This window comes from Ovis canadensis, chromosome 21 (assembly GCF_042477335.2).
Source record: "Ovis canadensis isolate MfBH-ARS-UI-01 breed Bighorn chromosome 21, ARS-UI_OviCan_v2, whole genome shotgun sequence".
Lineage (NCBI taxonomy): Eukaryota > Metazoa > Chordata > Mammalia > Artiodactyla > Bovidae > Ovis > Ovis canadensis.
The window spans coordinates 51,761,894-51,781,814 of NC_091265.1; the positions used below are offsets into that span (position 1 = coordinate 51,761,894).

The 19,921-nt window shown below is 43.4% G+C and overlaps 1 protein-coding gene across 1 annotated transcript in view; it reads left to right on the forward strand.

Annotated features, from left to right (window-relative positions):
* The window catches only part of TMEM45B (transmembrane protein 45B), a 27,649-nt gene continuing 7,728 nt past the window's right edge, over positions 1-19,921 (forward strand). Inside the window, exon 1 of the mRNA XM_069566461.1 lies at positions 1-366. The gene's annotated coding sequence lies outside the window, so the exon portion shown is untranslated. The remainder of the gene's footprint in view (positions 367-19,921) is intronic.

Consider the following 19,921-nt stretch of genomic DNA (forward strand, 5'->3'; position numbering starts at 1 on the left):
AGTCTTCCTTGCACCAGCCTGCGCTGTCTCCTCACAGGCTCTCTAATTGCTTTGCATCATAGGAGGTCAAGGTTAGTCACAGCCAGCCATAGGTGACCAGGGCCGGCCCCTGGGGCAGCACACGCCTTAGGGAGTGTCTGGAGTCTGGGGAAAACCGGGCGGGGAGATCAGGGGCGTGGAGACCAGCACGGGCTTTGAGACGGGAGGCCCAGCACCCAGGCAGGTGCGGGAGGTGGAGCGGGGACGGGGAGGGCCGGTTGGTGGCGGCCTGGCTGAGAGGGAGGGCCCTTCAAACCTGCTGGGTGGCGGCTGCACTCTGCACGCAACAAGGCATCGGACCCGACGGCCCGGAGGCGCTTGGCACAGGTGAGACGCAGGCTGCGGGCGAAGGGCTCGGAGCGCGGGCAAGGAAAGGGGCTCGGTCAGGGGAGTCGGGGCGACTCGAGAGGACAGGGAGGCGCTAGAGGGCCAGGGATGGAAAGCTGACCCGGGGCCCCCTCGTGGCTGGCCGATGGCGCACCTGGAAGCTCCCACCTCGCCCCGAATCTATGTCCGATCGCGGGCTGCCCTGGGATGAATATTGCTGCGTCTCCAGCCTGGCGGGGCGACCGTATCGCCCGGGGAGACGAGCTTCCAAGTGTGAAGCCCCAGACTCCGTTCCGCCCCAGGATCGGAAACTCCGGCAGGGACGGCTGCCCTCCCGCCTGGAGACCCGAGCTGTATTGCGTCCGGAGCTCATGGCGCAACCACCGCGACCCTCACTGGGGAGTGCCACCCCCACGGGGGCGCCGACCACATCCTCCCTTAGGCCAGGAACCCTGGAGGTTAACAGCAAGAGGCGATTGACAGATACTGTCCCCAGAGCCATTATTTAGCTTCGACGAAGAGGCTAGTGGGCCAAGAGATGTGAGGGGCAGAGTGTGAAGGTTAGCGGTGCTTGGAGAAGTTTTAGGTGTTCCTGTCTGGATCCAGAGGGAGAGTCCCTGGAGACAGGAGCTAACCCTAGACGTGAGAAGGGTTTGTATTGCAGCAACGGGGAAACCAGTCACTTTCTGAAAGAAATCATTTTAAAATTTTAGCCTGGCGCCTGTCTAAAAGTAGCAGAAATGACCCCTTCCTTCACGTTCTCTTCCACCACGGCCCTCTGCGACTGCTGTTTTTCCCGCATCCCTGACCCTTGGCACAGTCACCCCACCCATGGCTCTGCTTGGCTCATAAAGTGACAAATGGATTTTACCTGTATTTTTACATTCGCTTTAATAGGTGATATAGCTTATGGTTAAAGGCAATGTGTGCTGTTTTTAACCCAATGTGCAGCACATTCAATACAATCTGGGGTTTGCTCCACGTTGAACACCACTGGGGAGAAAAATACTAGACTGTGAGCTATGGGGCCGACACCTGCTCTTCATGACTGAGAACTTGTCTGCTTGATATGATGTAGTTACCCTCTGTTCCAAAGTCTCTGGGAAAGATGTGGGATTAATATGAGGGCTCTGTTGAATATGGCCCCTTAATTTTACAGGGGGACGGCACCTGACAAAGGCTGAGGAAAAAAGGTGTGGTTTCTGGTTATGCATTATCTGTTCTGGTACTACAGGAGGCAAGCATTCGATTTTCTTTTCAAAGGCCTTGGATTTCCTCTCACTTCTTCCACGCACAGTGGAAACAGAATCACCCTGACTTGCTTATCTCGCACTCTGAAATTTTCCTTACATTCTATGGGTTCCTCCCTGCCCCTACTGGGGGATGTTGGTTATGATGGGCTAGGTGAAGTTACTGAATTTCACCAGTAACTTTTACTTAAAGTATACTGCCAATATATCCTTGGTAATGTGTCTTCCCTAAACTTAGCACAGGGTATTTCAAAACTGTTGGGATTTGGCCAGGGCTGAGGGAAAAGGGGGATAAAAAGAAAGAAAAACTTCCGCTTTCTTATCTCACCACCAGCTTCAAGGTAACGTTGGCTGCCATGCTCAATTGGTCAAAGTACAGATGTTACCTATGTAGGTTGTTATCAAAAGATGATCTCTTTCCCTCAAATGCATCTGCTCATTGAAAATGGATAAAGGCAATTTTCATGTACATAGAGCCACTCCCATAGCCAAAGTTCCTGTTATTGCAAAGCTGTTTATGATTGTAGGAGAACAGACTGCTGTGTCGTCAGCTAATGGCAACATCTGTAGACAAATCTCCAGTCTACACTTGTTTCTATAGACAGGTTTTACAGCAATATCTAGATTATTCACAATACTATACAATAGTGAATATGGACAATTATTAGCCAAAGATAAGTGATGTAACTCCCACCTTTTGTTTGAACCCAGCTTCCCTTTTAACCAGCCAGCCTTCTCCCCTGGGGTTAGAAACATAGATGATTTCAATTTTAGCCGTTTTTATTTCCCTTGTCTGTTCGCCTACATAAACATAAATGGGTTTCAAGGTACACGACAGAAAGAAGAAGGACACTCGAAAGATCTATCCACCTTGTGTGAAGAATTAAACGGCAAACATCAAAGCACGCTCATGTATTCCCCTGGCAGGATTTAGATGTCTAAGCCATTATCCATATCTTCCTGGTATCCAATCATAATGGGGTTTTGCAGAGTACTGGGCACTTTCCTTAATGAGCAGCATTGTGAGGTCAGAGTGTTGCTGTTGCTGTTTAGTCACTAAGTTGTGTCCAACTCTTTTGTGACTCTATGGACTGTAGCCCACCAGGCTCCTCTATCCATGGGATTTCCCAGGCGAGAATACTGGATTAGGTTGCCATTTCCTTTCCAGGGGATATTCCCCATCCAGGGATTGAACCCACATTTCCTCCATTGGCAGGCGGGTTCTTTACTGCTGAGTCACCAGGGAGGTCAGAGTTACAGCCCTATTTCATAAATGAGGAAACAGATGTAAAGACAGTTTCTGTCCCAGGCCTATATGGCAAAGCCAGATCTCAAGCCAGAAATCCCTCTATGACACCACAACTCCTTGTCATGTGTTCTTTGTCGCTTAATTTGTTTAATTTAGATTAGGGGAGTGGTTCGTGTTTTGTTTAATATATTCTGACTTGAGCTCTTAGAGTCTATAGAAACACTCTTTTGGATACATTTCATAGCCATCTTTGTTCAATGTGATCACAAAATATTTTAGGGCTGAGGATAGCCTTTAAGATTATTAAGACCAATCTTCTTGTTTTCAAAGAAGAAAAGTGGATTCAGGGAAAATTAACCTAACACCCCATGAAGCTTCCCCAAATGTACTTTGCTAATGAGTTACAGAGAAAACCTAGGTCTCCCAGTGTCCAGACAGTTGCTATTTCTGACATGTGGGCTCCTGAAGATTTCCTACCTACATAAATTGAGTGGTTTATTTCCATTGACTCTGTTGCTTTAGGGTCTGTGACAGCAAACCATAGCCCCTCTGAATCCTGGACTCAGATACCTGTAGATTCTTCTACTTTAACTGTATTCCACACTACATGAGGGAAAGAATCTTGCTTATCAGTCCTATTGTGTTATTCCTATCACACTGCCGAAAGCCCTCAAAAAAAAAAAGTGTTCTATATACAGTATATCAAACACACTCTTGAATAAGTATGAAATGTCATGAGGACTTTGTGTAGCTACAAGTCACAGAAGACTCTGCTATGGGGGGCTCAGTAAGTAAGGAGTTTGTTCTCAGCACCAGATGTCTGGAGGTACAAAGTCCAGAGCTAGAGTCGGCTCATTCCACTCTTATCATGCTTTCATCCTCACTTGAGGACAGGCAGCTCTTCCGTACTTAACAGAAAGAAGGGCAGAAGGCGTGTACCGCTTGAGTCTGTCCCCTTTTTATAATATAATAAGCCTCCTGTATATGAACCTTCAGTCTGAAGATGTGAACATGAATTCTATCACCATCAGGTGTGAGGGAAACTGCAGCCTGCCCTCCGTCCTGTTGCTGACAATCCTTCAGCTCAACCATCTCCCCCTCCTCTCCTTCCTCCAGCCAGTAACTCTTCTTGCCTGTTCACGCAATACCAGCCCCTGTGTGCCTGCTGTTGCACTGTACTACTGTACATTTCAAGGTACTGTTCAGTTCCGTTCAGTCACTCAGTCATGTCTGACTCTCTGTGACTCCATGGACTGCAGCATGCCAGGCTTCCCTGTCCATCACCAGCTCCTGGAGCTCATACCAACTCTCGGAGCAGTACCCACTACAAGGTACTGTACTATAGGATTAAAAATATTTTCATTATTTTTGTGTATTTTTTTATACATTATTTGTGTGAAAAGTATCATAAACCTATTACAGTACAGTACTATACAGCCAATTGTACTGGGTACCTAGGCTAACTTTGTTGGATTTACAAAAAAACTGGACTTACAAACACACTCTCAGGGCTTCCCTGGTGATCCAGTGGTTAAGAATCTGCCTGGCAAGATACCAGTTTGATGCCTGATAAGGCAAGATCCCACAAGCCATGGAGCAACGAAGCCCGTGAGCCACAACTCTAGAGCATTTGAGCCATGCTCCACAACAAGAAGTCTGCACACCCCAGCTAGAGTGTAGCCCCTGCTTGCCACAACTAGAGAAAAGCCTGAACGCAGCACTGAAGACCCAACGCAGCCAAAAATAAAAAGACAAAACAGACTCAGATATATATATATATGTTCATATATAGGGAACTTACTGTAACATTAAGATCTTCCCAGGAAGCTCCACCCAGTAGACCCCTTACATCTCACTGCTATACAAATTACGCCACACAACCACCCCAAACTGTAAGGAGCCTGAGAAAATCTAGTGCTTTAGCTGGATGTGTTGCCAATAGAGCAAAATAAGGATCTGTGACTAAGGAAGAAAGGATATCTGGTAAAGCAAATAGCAGCGTCTGCCACAGTCTGTTGTATGGGTCACTGACTCTGTTTTCTACATCTGCTGTTGTTTTTCATTTTATTTACTTTTTATTGTTTGGTTAACTAAAAAGCAATAAATAAGACAGTGGATCTAGGGAACTTTTTGAAATTGCAGGTTCCAAGTCTGACCCTGAGAAATGCTGATTATCTAGGTCTGGGATGGGTCTCTGAATCTGAACTATAAATGGCACTGCAGGTAATTTGAATGCAGGTGGTCACAGGACTACAACTTGAAAAACACTGAATCTAGAGGAGTTTGGTAAAGGCTGCTTCATTTTATTCCAACAGCTTTTTGTCTCACTCTTCTTGAGGCTGTCACTTTTTTTTTTAATTCCCCATTTTGGTCAAAACAAATAAAATAGAAAAAATAGGAAAATTAGAATTCAGATCAAGAGATCCAACATCTAAGTGATTAATATAAGTTTCAGAAAAATAGTAGGAATTATATAACAGAAGAAAACCACCCACAACTGAAAAGTATGATTTTTAGATTGAAAAGATTTTTAAAGTACTGAGAACAATGACCAAAGCAAACAAAAAAAGCCCAACATCAACTTACAACACCCTGAAATATCAGAGCATGAGGATAAATAAAGAGAAGGCCCTACAAACTTATAGTTTTAAAGAATTTGCCTGCTAATGCAGGAGGCACAAGAGATGTGGATTAATCCTTCGGTCAGGAAGATTCCCTGGAGAGGGAAGTGGCAACCCACTCCAATATTCTTGCCTGGAAAATTCCATGGACAGAGGAGTGTGGTGGGCTACAGTCCATGGGGTCGCAGAGTTGGATATGAGCATGCACACACATACACAAAAATCTGTTAAGTTCCACAAGTTTTTTATGGAGTCAGTACTAAGCCACCTCTCCTGAAGCAACCACCTTCAATGCTTTTTGCTATGTTTTTCTTATATTTACTATCATATTCCCAAATAACATGCAAATATTGGCTCTTTTTTTCATCCACCATTCTAGATAATATCTGCTGACGTTATACCCTGAAGGATGAGGGGTTTTTTTATTTTTTAATTGGAGGATAATTGCTTTACAGAATTTTGTTGTTTTCTGTCAAACCTCAACATGAATCAGTCATAGGCAGGATGAGGTTTTAGCTCTCTTAAACCCTCATAATTCTATCTCACATTTGCTTCCCTTTCTTGCATGGTCTCTATATAGTTATATTCTAATATTTTCTGATATAGTAATATTTAGGGTTTACATTTTTATGCCTGTGTAAATATTCACAACTCAGACATGTGATAAACCAAGATTTTTTACACCTCCTTTTTTGTATACGTTTTTCTCTGCCCGTCAGAGTTAGTCATTGCTGCATCTTCTTCAAACGCTTAGGTTTTGAATAAGCATTACTATTAAGCTCACCAAAAAGTTCATGTGTGTTTTTCTGTAACATGGAAAAAACTGAGTGAACTTTTTGATCAACCTGGTACTTCTAGCCTAACCTTTGACAAGGTGGTAAAATCTCAGTAGAGTTAATCAACATCAAGTAAGTAGCCAGTTTGATTTTTTTTTTCCTTGGAAACATCTCTGACTCAGCCAGCCCCGACTCCTTCTCTGAGCTCTTTCTTATCCTGGGAGCTCCTGGTTGGCCCTCCTTCCTAAGTTTCCTCCGGGTTCACCAGCTTACCTTGGAGGTCTGTGATCGCCAATGACGGTGACATCTTTCACAGCTGACATGGCAGGAAACATTCCCTCAGTGTTAACAGAATGAGAACAGGTTTATCCGGAGTTGGCTGAACTCAAGTTTGAGGGAAGCTAAGTGTTTTCAAAACCTGTCTATGGGAAATGGGAGGAAGAGCTTGCCAGAGCAAGAAGGACCACTAGTGAAGCTGGAGGCTGGGCAGCCATCTTGTTCACTGAGGACGTGCTGGACAACTTCACTGAAAGTGAAGGGAAATATGTTAAACTTTTCTTCCCCTGTTGCTTGAAAAATAACCCATCTTTCAAGTCCAGATATCCCCCTTTTACTCTAAGTATGTTGAAGTGGCAACTGGTAACTGGCCCTCTGTTGATGACATCCAGAAGTTTCATCTTCCTTCACCATGACTTAACCTGCTCAAATTCTGTTAACGTAAGTTCTTTGTGCCCAAAGCACTGTGAGGCCAAACAAAATGAAATGTCAGAGTTTGGAGCAGAGAAAGGTTTATTGCTAGGCCACGTAAGGAGATGAGGTGGCTCAAGTCCTAAAAAGCCCGAAGTCCCCAAAGAGTTTCAGCAAAGCATCTTTAAAGGGCAGGTTGGGCGTGTGGGGGTGGGGGTGTGAGATGCAGGGTAAAGGTGTACAATTCTCTGACTGGCTGATGGTGAGGCAATAGGGTGATGTCACAGGAGTTAACCTTATCAGTCCTTAGGCTCCAGGAGGTCTTGGTCATCAAGTAGTTAACATCATCCACTTGCTGGAGAAGGGGAGATTTGTACATCTGCGAAACGACTCAGGAAATGTGCATCAAATACTGTTATCTGGGTACTTCAGTTCAGGCTCTCAGTCGTGTCCAACTCTTTGTGACCCCATGGACTGCAGCACACCAGGCTTCCCTGTCCATCACCAAGTCTCAGAGCTTGCTCAACTCATGTCCCATTGAGCTGGTGATGCCATCCAACCATCTCATCATCTGTCATCCCCTTCTCCTCCTGCCTTCAATCTTTCCCAGCATCAGGGTCTTTTCCAATGAGTCTGTTCGCATCTGATAGCCAAAATATTTCAGCTTCAGCTTCAACATCAGTCCTTTCAGTGCATTCATAAAGGAGTTAAAGCAGAGGATATGGGGAAAGGTCCCATAGGGTCCTCAGTTAACAGTTCCTTTTCATTTTTTGCTTCACAAATGGATTTTAGAACTAGGAAGGGCCATGGAAATTACCTCTTCCAAACTATACCCATTTAACTGTTGGGAAAAAAAACACACACACACACACACACACACAATGTGAGAGTTTCAAGTTAAGTTTTATTTGGGACAAAATGAGGACCACAGGCTGAGAGACAGCATTTCAGATGGCTCTGAGAAACTGCCAGGGAGGAACTGGGATATATAGAATTTTTGCATCTAACAACAGGTAGTTTCCTCTGTGCTCAGGGAATATCTCCTGGAGAAGGAAATGGCAACCCACTTTACTAATCTTGCCTGGAGAATTCCATGGACAGAGGAACCTGGTGGGCTACAGTCCATGGAGTTACAAAAAGTCAAACATGACTGAGTGACTAAGAATTTCACTTTTTCCTTCCACCCTGTTGGAGAGGGAATTGTTCTTGGACTGTTCTCAGCTGGAACTGGTCCATTTGTTTTGTAGGGTAAGCTTTATTTGAGTTGGGAGCCAATTCATTGGAACCTGTTCTTTGGGGAACTAGTTCTTGTTGGGATAGGTGGCCTAGTTGGAATTTTTTCATTTGTTTTTCAGGGTAAATTTATTTACCTGAGGTGGAAATTGGTTCATCTGTGCATCAGTATGGAACTTTGTGTTATTTGTGTAAGAATTTGCCTACATCTTTTGTGTTTTGGTGCTATCAAACTTATAAAAATGGGAAATATTTCATCTATCCTGAAGCAAAACTCTTTGGGGCATATATTAGATACATTAAGATCAGAAGAGCAATGGCCCCTGAATGGCTCACAATCATACAGTCTCACAGTTAGAAGCATTTTGCAAAAGAGAGAAACACAGATAACGAACCAAGGGGCTCCCTTGGTCATGAGGCATCCAATTCTGTTGACTTAAAAAACAGTCATAACCGAAAAGTTGAGAGTTACGTTTTATTCAGTGGGAATTTTTAGGACTTCAAGCCCGGGAAACAGCATCCAAGTGACCCTCAAGAGAACTGCTCCAAGGAGTGAGTGAAGAAGCCAGGTTAAATAGAAGCTTGCAACGAAAGGGAGGTAGTCTGAACATCAAAAGTATTCTGTGAATTAAAGAAAACCAGATAGCCCAAGTTAAGGAATTTAGTGCTTTTCTATGTATGGGAAAATATAAGAGTCTGGGCTCACTGAAATTATTCCTTTCATATTCATCTCAGCTAGCTGGGGCCAGTGTCCTGTGTTTTTACACCTGAGTTCCTCCATGCTCACCGTAGGGAGTGGCTGCAGCTGATGGTTATGAGATCCCACAGGTATTCTCCTCCTTCCTGAATGCCCTGAGGGCTCAGAAGCTTATACTGGAGAGCCAGATTCACTGATGATTGTGAAATTCTTGTTTACTACATGGCAGGAAGTATTCCATTTCTCAATTCTGATTTCCCCTACAGGAGCCCCAGGTAATTTGACAATGGAGAGCTTCAGCTCCAGCTTGGGGAGCTCCGCCTGTGAAGGAAAACTCCCTTTACAAGGCATTTTGGACAAAGGCCACAGGTCTAATGGGACTGGGAAGTCACATTAGTGTGGCTTTCTGGCTGGCTATGTTTTGGTTTATTCTGGTTATTCTGGCAACATGCAGACATCTAGTACTAACTGCTGGAGCTTCTTTTAAGGTGCTCCACCCCACCCCACCCTCACCCACCCCTGCTTCTCATTTCTTTCTCCTCAAACCCTCTGCAAACAGGCAAGTGGCTATGGAAGCAATTGAGGAACTCTGAGCCAGGCTTACTCTCTGGCATGTTCTGAAGGTCCCGCAGCCCACTGTGCCCCGGGAGCTACCACCCAGTTGAGTGAGGACTCTCCTCTCCTCTTTCTCCTTTAAGCTGAGCAACAGGACAATTAAAACTGTGTGGGCATGGGTCAGGCCTTAAAAGGCATTAGGGCATCTGCTACTTGAAAGCTCTCATGACAGGATAAGGGGGGTCACAGAACAGACCAGGCTACTGGCAGGGTGTCTTCCCCCACAGCAAGATTTCCATGTGCCATCTGGCAGATACCGGTTCAAGTAAAACACTGAGCCCAACCCCCTAGCCACCACTTTCCTGGCAGAACCATAAGGGCAGAACCATAAGGCAGGCTATTCAGCCTGTCTTTCCTCTTACCTTCACCTCTTTACCCTTTGGTGTTAAACAAAGGGGAAACCTAGTCATCCTAGGAGAAACCTGCCTACATCTTTGAGCTATAAATGTCCCATTTGGTCTTCTCAGGAAGCCTCCTCTCTGTTGTCTTTTAAAATGCCAGTTTTAGAGAGGGTAAATTAATTTAGAAGTTGGCTTGTAATTAGAAAGGTAATTAGAAATCCTAAATTCTCTTCCTGCAAAAACTCAGCTGACTAACCAGATGAGCTTGACTTGTTCCATGTGGCAGTAACCCCATTTTAGTGCAACCTTTTTTGTAAACCAATCGGTTTTACATTGCTGTACCTGACTCAGGGCTGAAATCTTGAAATAAGAAGTGAGGCCTCTCTATTTGTGTGTTTGTATGTGGTGATGGAAGTTTATTGAAAAGCTAGGTCACTCCCAAGTAAAATAAGTAAGATACTGTAACATTACTGAACACAGGCTTCCTTTTACAGAAACTAAAGATATTTTTGACTATTAATGAATGTTTGGTGCCATCTTGAAGTGTTCTCTAAGAAAGCAAATACTTTTAGAAATTATCACTGGTATTTATGCTCACCAATCTACAGAATGCTAATATAAAGGTCAGCTCATGTTTGCTGAAGGAAAGTAGGATGTGTGTTTTCAGTAAAGAAGGCATGCAGAATGGAATTGCATTTTATTAAGTAAAAAGGAAGTAAGTCTGACTTAGAGGTGACTCAGTTCAGTTCAGTTCAGTCGCTCAGTCGTGTCCAACTCTTTGCAACCCCGTGAATTGCAGTACACCGGGCCTCCCTGTCCATCACCAACTCCCCGAGTTCACTCAGACTCACGTCCATCGAGTCAGTAATGCCATCCAGCCATCTCATCCTCTGTCGTCCCCTTCTCCTCCTGCCCCCAATCCCTCCCAGAATCAGAGTCTTTTCCAATGAGTCAACTCTTTGCATGAGGTAGCCAAAGTACTGGAGTTTCAGCTTTAGCATCATTCCTTCCAAAGAAATCCCAGGGCTGATCTTCTTCAGAATGGACTGGTTGGATGTCCTTGCAGTCCAAGGGACTCTCAAGAGTCTTCTCCAACACCACAGTTCAAAAGCATCAATTCTTCGGTGCTCAGCCTTCTTCACAGTCCAACTCTCACATCCATATATAACTATTGGAAAAACCATAGCCTTGACTAGACGGACCTTAGTCAGCAAAGTAATGTCTCTGCTTTTCAACATGCTATCTAGGTTGGCCATAACTTTTCTTCCAAGGAGTGTCTTTTAATTTCATGGCTGCAGTCACCATCTGCAGTGATTTTGGAGCCCCAAAAAATAAAGTCTGACACTGTTTCCACTATTTCCCCATCTATTTCCCATGAAGTGATGGGACCGGATGCCATGATCTTCATTTTCTGAATGTTGAGCTTTAAGCCAGCTTTTTCACTCTTGTCTTTCACTTTCATCAAGAGGCTTTTTAGTTCCTCTTCACTTTCTGCCATAAGGGTGGTGTCATCTGCATATCTCAGGTGCTTGATATTTCTCCAAGCAATCTTGATAGAGGTGACTAAGTTACTTCTAATGATGACCAAAACAAGTGATGGCTACAGAAAGGTTTGTGGAAAGTGACACTGAGGAAAGAATCCTGCTTATGGTACAAGTTTTCTGATGATGCTGAACTACATTTGTAACAAATTTTAAGTTCTTTACTTTTACATGATTTGCTCTGTATTTGCCTTCAAACTCTTTGTTACTTTGGCTAAGTAAATAACTATTGTTTCACAATGACCTTTGACCCATTGTGTTTTAAATTTTTTAGTTTCTTTTGACAAAACTTCCCCAGTCAAGTTATAATAAAGTTCTTTTGACCTCTAGCTAACTTTAGGATGCTTCAAAGAGCCCCTGAAACACCCCAAAGGGAGATATTAAACTAACTGGGTTCACTTATATATTAAATTACATGGGAAGTATTGTCAAATGAGTAATACATCTTCTTAGGTTATATAGTGTGGTAAATGGTACAGGGATTCTACATACTATGTGGAATTCTGATATGTCCTGGTAATATACTATCAATCATAATTCTAGTAATCTGAAAGTTGCATGTCACAACAGTAACTGGGTTGCTTTGCCAACTGCATGTCATCAGGCTTAAACATGAGTTCTTAAGTCTTTTGTTATTATAGACAGTTATGGTTTCGCTGTGATGCCTTTGCAAAAACTTTTGCATAAATACAAGTTTCTGACTTTCTGACCATAGTGCTGAACTGAGTGAGAAACTGAAGAATTCTAATGGGAAACCTGATGGCTTCATAAAGCTGTTAACCAAAAGGCTTAGTTACCTAGGATAGGACTGAGTGAACTGGTAAATACTGTCATAATTTTTGTGGTTTCCATCTAAAAATTACTGGTTGAAATCTATATTTTCCAGGTGTAAGACAAACCTCCTTAAACCAATTATGACTTTCAGTAACTTGGTAAATTTTACCTTTTGTGAGCAGAACTGAAACATTTACCTTTTTTCCCCCCTAACTGGTTGATCCTGCCAGTAACATATGCTTGTCTCAAAGATTCAGCCATGCGAAAGTATGTGTGGCCAGTACAATGAAACTGCAGACAGCTCATTAGATCAATTATGGTTTCTTTGGTTGCTCAACTATTGCGACTGGATTACGATTGGTTATGCTGATCACTGTCTGAATTTGTTCTTTGCTGTGCACCATGTCTCCCTATGCACTATGCCATTGTCAGTGTTATCAGCTGCATTACTTACATCCTGTCTAACGTGTAAGACTGTTGTTTCTGACAGTAATCAAAGTGTAATCAGCTCTCCAACAAAACGCCTATGGCTAAACATCTTGAGAAAATAGATCATTTTTATAACATAAAATAACTGTAATAGTGTGATTCTAGGTATGGGAAGAAGCAGCAAGGGAAAATGTCTTCTGGATTATAATTAGAATCCAGAGAATCTTTGATTATTGATGGGGCCTGGTCCAAAATTTAGCAATGGGCATATCAAGAATTTTTGCTTGAACTGGGATGAGTCTTCCAGCACCATGGGATAAAAGTTGATCATGAAATGTCTCCCAAATATTGGTCAAATTCCTAACCAAGAGGGGAAGACCTGAGAAGTGCAATCAGCAGTTTCAGCCCTCCAACATGGGCCAGCAAGCCCCGAGGAGGCAGAATACCTGCCATCTGGCGATCATTAGACTGAGGCTACTCCCTGTGGTGAACCCTGAGGAATACAGGACCGCAGGCCCCAGATGGCTGACACACTATCAAGCAAATGATTTTAATGAGCCCTGACTCTTGCATCTTCCCACACCTAGAAAAGCACAATTCTTTAACTTAAAATGCTGCCTCCTGGGTTTGAAGTTCAATATTTCCAAGTCTATAGGAATAAAGTAGGGACTTTCAAGGGGAACAAAGGAAGACAAGTCTCAACATTTGGGACACTGGCACTGGTGGTGGACACTCTGAAAAAGATCCATCCGACATAGCAATTAGAAGAGTCATTGCCCCCTTTCCCAAAAGACTTTGGAATGAACTTGGACAGTGGGAAATTGTTTCAGGGAAAAATCAATTCCAACTCCAGGTTGGAACTGTTTATTTGACCCGCTTTTCATTGCTTTTGTTATCATAGTCATGCATAGTGGCCTGCCTCAGAGAATCCTGCCCCTCTGCCTGTTAAAGGTGACTTTGTTCAGGACTCTGTCCACCATAGATGGCAGAAAGGGAGAAATTATCACATTCTCTGCCTTAGTCTTACCATTTAGGAGGGATTTGCAAGATTAATGGTCTTTTTACTTTGTTTCCTCACCTCCCCCCATCTCTGATCTATAAAAGAGCCTAGCATCCAAACCCGGATAAGATGGTTATTTTGAGACAATAGTCTGCATCTTCTCAGTCTCCTGGCTCTCCAAATAAAGTCATAGTCCTTGCCTCAACACCTTGTCTCCAATTCATTGGCCTGTTATGTAGTGAGCAGAGCAAGCTTGGACTCGGTAGCAGCAGGAAATATTCCATTTCTTATCAAACAAAGAAATTCTGATCCTGAGAGCTTATGTATCTTACTCAAGATCGTGGAGTAAGTTCACAGCAAAATTTGGACCCAAGTCTTCTGACTCAGAGGCTAAAGTTCTTTATTAGAGCTTCAGAAATAGTGGGACTTAGCCCAGGTTTGATTAAGACAAGATCCCAGTACCACCTGATTTTCACGACAGTTTGAAGAGACAATCAAGAAACATCCAGCTCCAATGCCAGCCCTTCTGTGGAGGCTTCTCAAACTCTCTGTTGAGAGTTACTCTATGTCCCCAAGCAATCACTGTCAGTATACCTCATGACGTTCAACTTTTCACAAGTATCTAGTTCCCTGCTAGATTATAGACCCCTTGCTAGTAGGGATCTTTTCTTATGCACCAAGTCTTGTATTTCATAGGTGCATGTCAAGGAGGAAAAAAAGGAGGAATGAGATCATCTTTAGTTGCGGAATCAGATGGAGCTGGGAGGTAACTGAGCTCATTTTGTTGTTGTTTTTAGCTGTACTGGTTCTTCATTGTGGCAAATGGGCTTCTCTAGTTATGGCACTTGGGCTCCAGAGCATGCAGGCTCAGCAGTTGAGGCTCACAGGCTTAGTTGTTCATGCATGTAGGATCTTAGTTCCCTTACCAGGGATAGAACCCACGTCCCCTGCACTGGAAGGCAGATTCTTAACCACCAGACGACCAGGGAAGGCCCTAACTGAGCTCTTGTTCGTGGTAATTTTGTTCCATATCATAATGAATTCATGCCAGAACAAGGTTCAGACTCATTCTGGTCTTACTCCTTTTGACCATGCTGTTCTAAGAACCCATCTCACAGAGAAAATAACAAAGGTATAGTAACTGTCAAATTCTGAAGACAAGTGATGGACTTCAGAGGTGCTTGAGGTCTCTTAGGCTAGCACAGAGTAGGGATACACCTTGCCTGAAGTTCAGGACTAAGCCACAGTCCCATTAGCCTGTTGGAACTTTCACCACCACACCCTGTGATTCTTCTGCACTCTATTACTTAAGAAGCTCACAGGAGTGGTTAAACAGGGAGCGGTGTGAGCAAAGTGACAGAAAACTCAGTCAGGCACTGTTGGTTCTATTCCAAAGTAAACGCAGACCAGAAATCATGAGTGTTTCTCCAGGGAAGGACAGATACAGAAAATATAAAAACCATGCTCTGCGGTAAAAGAATACGTTATATTCTTCCCATAGCCTATTCCCAACTGACCAAACACATCCCCTGTTCCCATTAAAAAAAAAAAAAAAAACCCACCCAACCACTGCCATCTCCAAGGTGACACGAAGGTTCACAGTGACTTCCCCACCTCTGGCTCAGCCACTCAAAGCAAAGGACAGTAGCCTTGGTTCTAAGAGAGAGGACTAGGTTTCTCCCTCACTGAACGTGGGAATGGGAATTAGAGGACCATGGAAGAGACAAAAGTGACACTTATTACACACTTGTTCTAGTTAGCTCCTAGACATTTTCGGTTCATCCTCACAAGATCCCTGTGAGGTAGATGTTAAGGTCCCTTTTTAGAAGGAGGTGTACTGAGATTCAGTTGAGTTTAGGGGACTCAGCCAAGGTCTTTGACTTTTGAGTAGACTGTTTTTTTCCATTGCCAATAGAGACAATTTCAAGACTTAATGCATCCCCCCCACCCCCGCCCCCATGGAAGAGAATAACATCTGGTCTTTTTGGTAAACACAGTAGTGATGGTAGGGCACAGAGGGCGTGCTGGGCAACATCACTCAGCCACAGGGATGCCTGGTTGCAACCGCCTCTCAGCCTTTGTATCCACACTACATGCAATACTTGTTTTTCAAGTAAGCTTCAGTGATACTTCCCTCTGTAACCTTCCTCCTCTTTCCCTCAGGCTGGAGTCCTCCCTTTATTGTCAAAACACTGCGCACTGTATTAAATAGTGAATATATGTGTCACAGTAACTAAATTACCCTTCTTCAGCAGTTTGACGTTACTGTAGGCAAAGCCCTCTCCTGAAGATTGATGAAATCCATTTTCAAGAATAAAGAGGAGACAAGGGCACCAAGACAATTCAATGGGGGAAAGAAGAATCTTTTCAACAAATAGCAGCGATAACTAGATATGCAAAATAATAAAGCAGCCATACCACATGCCCAGGGGACAGCCAGAAATGCTTAATGAACAGCATGATATACCCTCAGATTATCTTCCATTTTGTTTTCCCTGTTCCTGCAACCACATACCTGTACACGTGTATACAAATACCTGGGATGTTCACTGCTACATAAAATAAGATCGTATTATAAGTGGTCTTTTCCATCTTTCGTGTCTCCACCAACAGAACCTCATGGAAAGCCTTACAGAAGAACAGGCGTAACACTAATTCATTCTTGACAGTGGTCACGTAACATTCCATAGTGAAGACTATTCCATGGTGAAGCAGAGGTCCAGGCTGTAACAGCTGGTAGTCTATGCATCTATATACTGTCATCACAAATTTGAGGAAATTAGCTTTAATGCTCCCCTTGCTGTGGATGCCAAGTCCTTGATTCTGCTAATTTTGAGAAAGAAAATGAAATTCATTTTTTGTTTCTTTTTCTGATCCTCTCACTCACGTCCATACACCCTTTTCCTTCACAATTCCTACTTTCACCATCTACAATAGAGGGAAAGATTGGATTTGTTTTAAAAGGCACTGCATTAATGACAGGCAAATGGTGCTATCCCTGGCTTCTCCTTTCCTCTGCACCACTGCCCCACCTCTTAGGACTCTCCTTTCCTTGCTCCCAACTCTTCCCCAGTCTCACCTCCTTTTCTTCTTTTGACAACTTCTACCTGTCAATTACCTTCAATGAAAAAGAAAGAATACAGATTGGGGGAGATGGTTAAAAACTAGGAGTATAAGGAAAGACATGAAATTCCTTTTCCAGTGATCTCCGCTTGATTAGTGAGTTTGATTTCCAGCTTTAATTCAAAGCTACTATCCTTCAAAACATTTACCCTCCCTTCATACTCCCATTTTATCTCGTGTGATACCAAAAGAGAATAAACATATTAAAAGCAAGGGAATTTGTGGGAAGAAAGTGAAAGTTGCTCAGTCATGTCCACCTTTTTGCCACCCCAACGACTATAGAGTCCATGGAATTCTCCAGGCCAGAATACTGGAGTGGGTAGACTTTCCCTCCTCCAGGGGACCTTCCCAACCCAGGGATCGAACCCAGGTCTCCTGCATTACAGACAGATTCTTTACCAACTGAGCTATCAGGGAAACCCATCTTTATGGAACCACTTTCTAATGTTTTCTTATCTGTAGCCTTTCCTTAGACTGAAGTCTTTTACAGGATTCTGTGTATTCAAGGACCCTCACCCCTTAAGTGTTCACCATTTAATGTTTCAGAATTTTTTTTAAAGCTGGACTTTTCAAGGACTTAGTCTATCTGAATAGTATTGTACAAATTATTAGAAGTCTACATTTTTACTGTTCTGTTTGAAATTACTTCATTTCCTCTTTTTCAAGATTGGACCCATCTTCTCTCTCTAGACAATCTATAACGTAGCTAACGTAATAACCTATTGGGCTTCCCAGGTGGATCAGAGGTAAAGAATCTGCCTGCAAAACCAATACAGTATGTTAAAGTAAAATAAAGTTTAAAAAAAAAAAAAAAGAATCTGCCTGCCAATCCAGGAGACGTGTTCAATCCCAGGCTGGGAAATGCCCTGGAAAAGGAAATGGCAACCCACTCCAGTAGTCCTGCCTGGGAAATCAAATGGACAGAGGAGCCTTGGTAGGCTGTAGTCCATGTAGTTGCAAAAAGAGTTGGATGTGACTGGACAACTAAACAACCACCTATTAATTTGTGTTCTTTAAACTTTTTTATATTGGAGCACGTGATTGTTTCAGGTATACAGCAAAGTGATTCGCTTCTGTATACACAAGTCCTATTCTTTTTCAAATTCTTTTCCCATTTAGGTTGTTACATAATATTGAGCAGAGGTCCCTATGCTATATACAGTGGGTCTTTGTTGGCAATGACTTACTGATTTGTTAATGAAATTTCCCCTGCTCCTCTCCCCTGTCAAGTCAGGATACTTGGCCTTCCACGAAGTACACAGTAAGTTAAAACTGGTTTCTCCAGACAAGGTGCAGGTCCTAGGATCCATTGGTGTGAATTTTTAAACAGGTAGACAGGAAGGGTGAGGCTGGACAAACTGGATGGGCACCACTCAAGCAGACAAGAACTGTCCCCATTTAGGGTTCCGCTTTTCAGAAAAATGGGGAAGGGCAAGGAGGATTTGCAAAGGTGGCTTTCTGCACCCTGATTAGGAAAGCAAAGGAGTGTCACAGGCTTGATCTGGAGAGGGACAGGGTTAAACATTACATGAAAATGGAAATTTTGAAAAATGTTTTCCAGTAGAGGATTAATAAAGAATGAGAAGGGGGCCTTCCAGTTGTGGCATAGATAGGCAATTCCTCTCTGCAGCCCCTGCCCCCCTCCCACTCCACAATAAGCATACCACTAGACAAAGTTACCAAAACCACCTATTTCAAGGAACTGGAAATTGGCCAAGGTAGACAATAAATGGTAAAGCTGTGGTGACTGTTAAGGTACTTGTTAAATAAGGTCCTGGAATGTCGCATGGTGAGCCCCAGTTTGACAAACGCCTACAACAGAACTGAAATAGAAAAACTGGTCACCCACAGGACCTGAAAGAGCACATTGCGGGGGGGCAGGCTGTGGGCAGAGGGGCAGGACTGTGACACACGCCCTTACTAGGGTCCGCAGATGGACTGCTTCAGGGTTCTCAGGGAAGCCAAACTAGTCAACTCAGACCACAAAGAGCAGGGTTTGGGTACGCTTTGCAGGCTTCTCATCCGAGGGGTACACTGTGGGGAAGGCCCTGGGACGTCAGATTGTTTATCACTGTGACTCAGCAGCTGTTTCAAGAGTGTGCTCACAAGAGGTTAGTGTCAGTTCAAAGCCCCTGGCAGGCCACCTGCCACACAGCTAGACTCTCAACAGCAGCATTTATTAAGAAATGATTTAGACCTTCAGATAAGAATGGTGGGAGACCTCGGCCTTTTGGCTACACCCTAATGGGGTCCCCTTCACTCAGTCCACGTGACTTAACTAAGAATTTTTTTTTTAATGTGGACCATTTTTTTTAAGCTTTTATTGAATTTGTTACAATACTGTTTCTGTTTTACTTTTTTTGCCACATAGCATATGGGATCCTAGTGCTCTGACCAGGGATCAAACTCCAAGCAAAATATTAACCACTGGTTTGCAAAGGAAGTCCCCCTCAGTCCACGACTTTTAAATAAGGTGGTGCTGGCCATGAAAACAAGTCACTCGGCTGCCTGGACAGACACAGCTCCTGATGGTGATGGGGGCAGGCTAAGAAATGTTTGGCTTCACGGGCTAAACATGGGAATGAATGCTGGGCAGTGAGCAGGGGAAATAAACGCACAGCTTTGCTAGCCTGCGGTCACAGTCCCAGCTGGGTGAGCAGCAGGCCAACCAGGAATTTAACAGGGAAAACCCTAGAAATGAGTTACAGAACAGCTGCGATAAATCTCTCTGCCTATCTCTGGCTGAATGACAGGCTTTGTCATTCTACCAGATTTGAATGACCTTATACTTAGAGTGGCACATAAAAATCCTTCATTTTTCAAAATAGGTGAAAAAACAGTATTTTCAACAGAATGTCTTTACAGTGAGATTTATTATCAATTAACATTCTTACCGTGTCTCTTGCACATTCTTCGGTGGTCTTTTCCTTACTAACGTGTAACAGCTCCGTAGCGGAATATCCATATCACAGCTCCTGCAGACGTCTTCCTGAACAGTTTGCCTTCTCATTGTTTTATATGTAAGATGCTTATGCAGGTGACTTTCTCTTTTTGAAGTCCCTCTTTTACCCTTACGTTTAGGAAGGCTTTTCTATTCTAAGATCAGGAAGTATTTACCCATCCTCTGTTCCCTCCCTTCTATTTAAAAAAAGAAAAAAAAAATTAGCTGCCTCAGATCTTAATTGCAGCACTGATTTTCTAGATGTGGCATGCAAACTC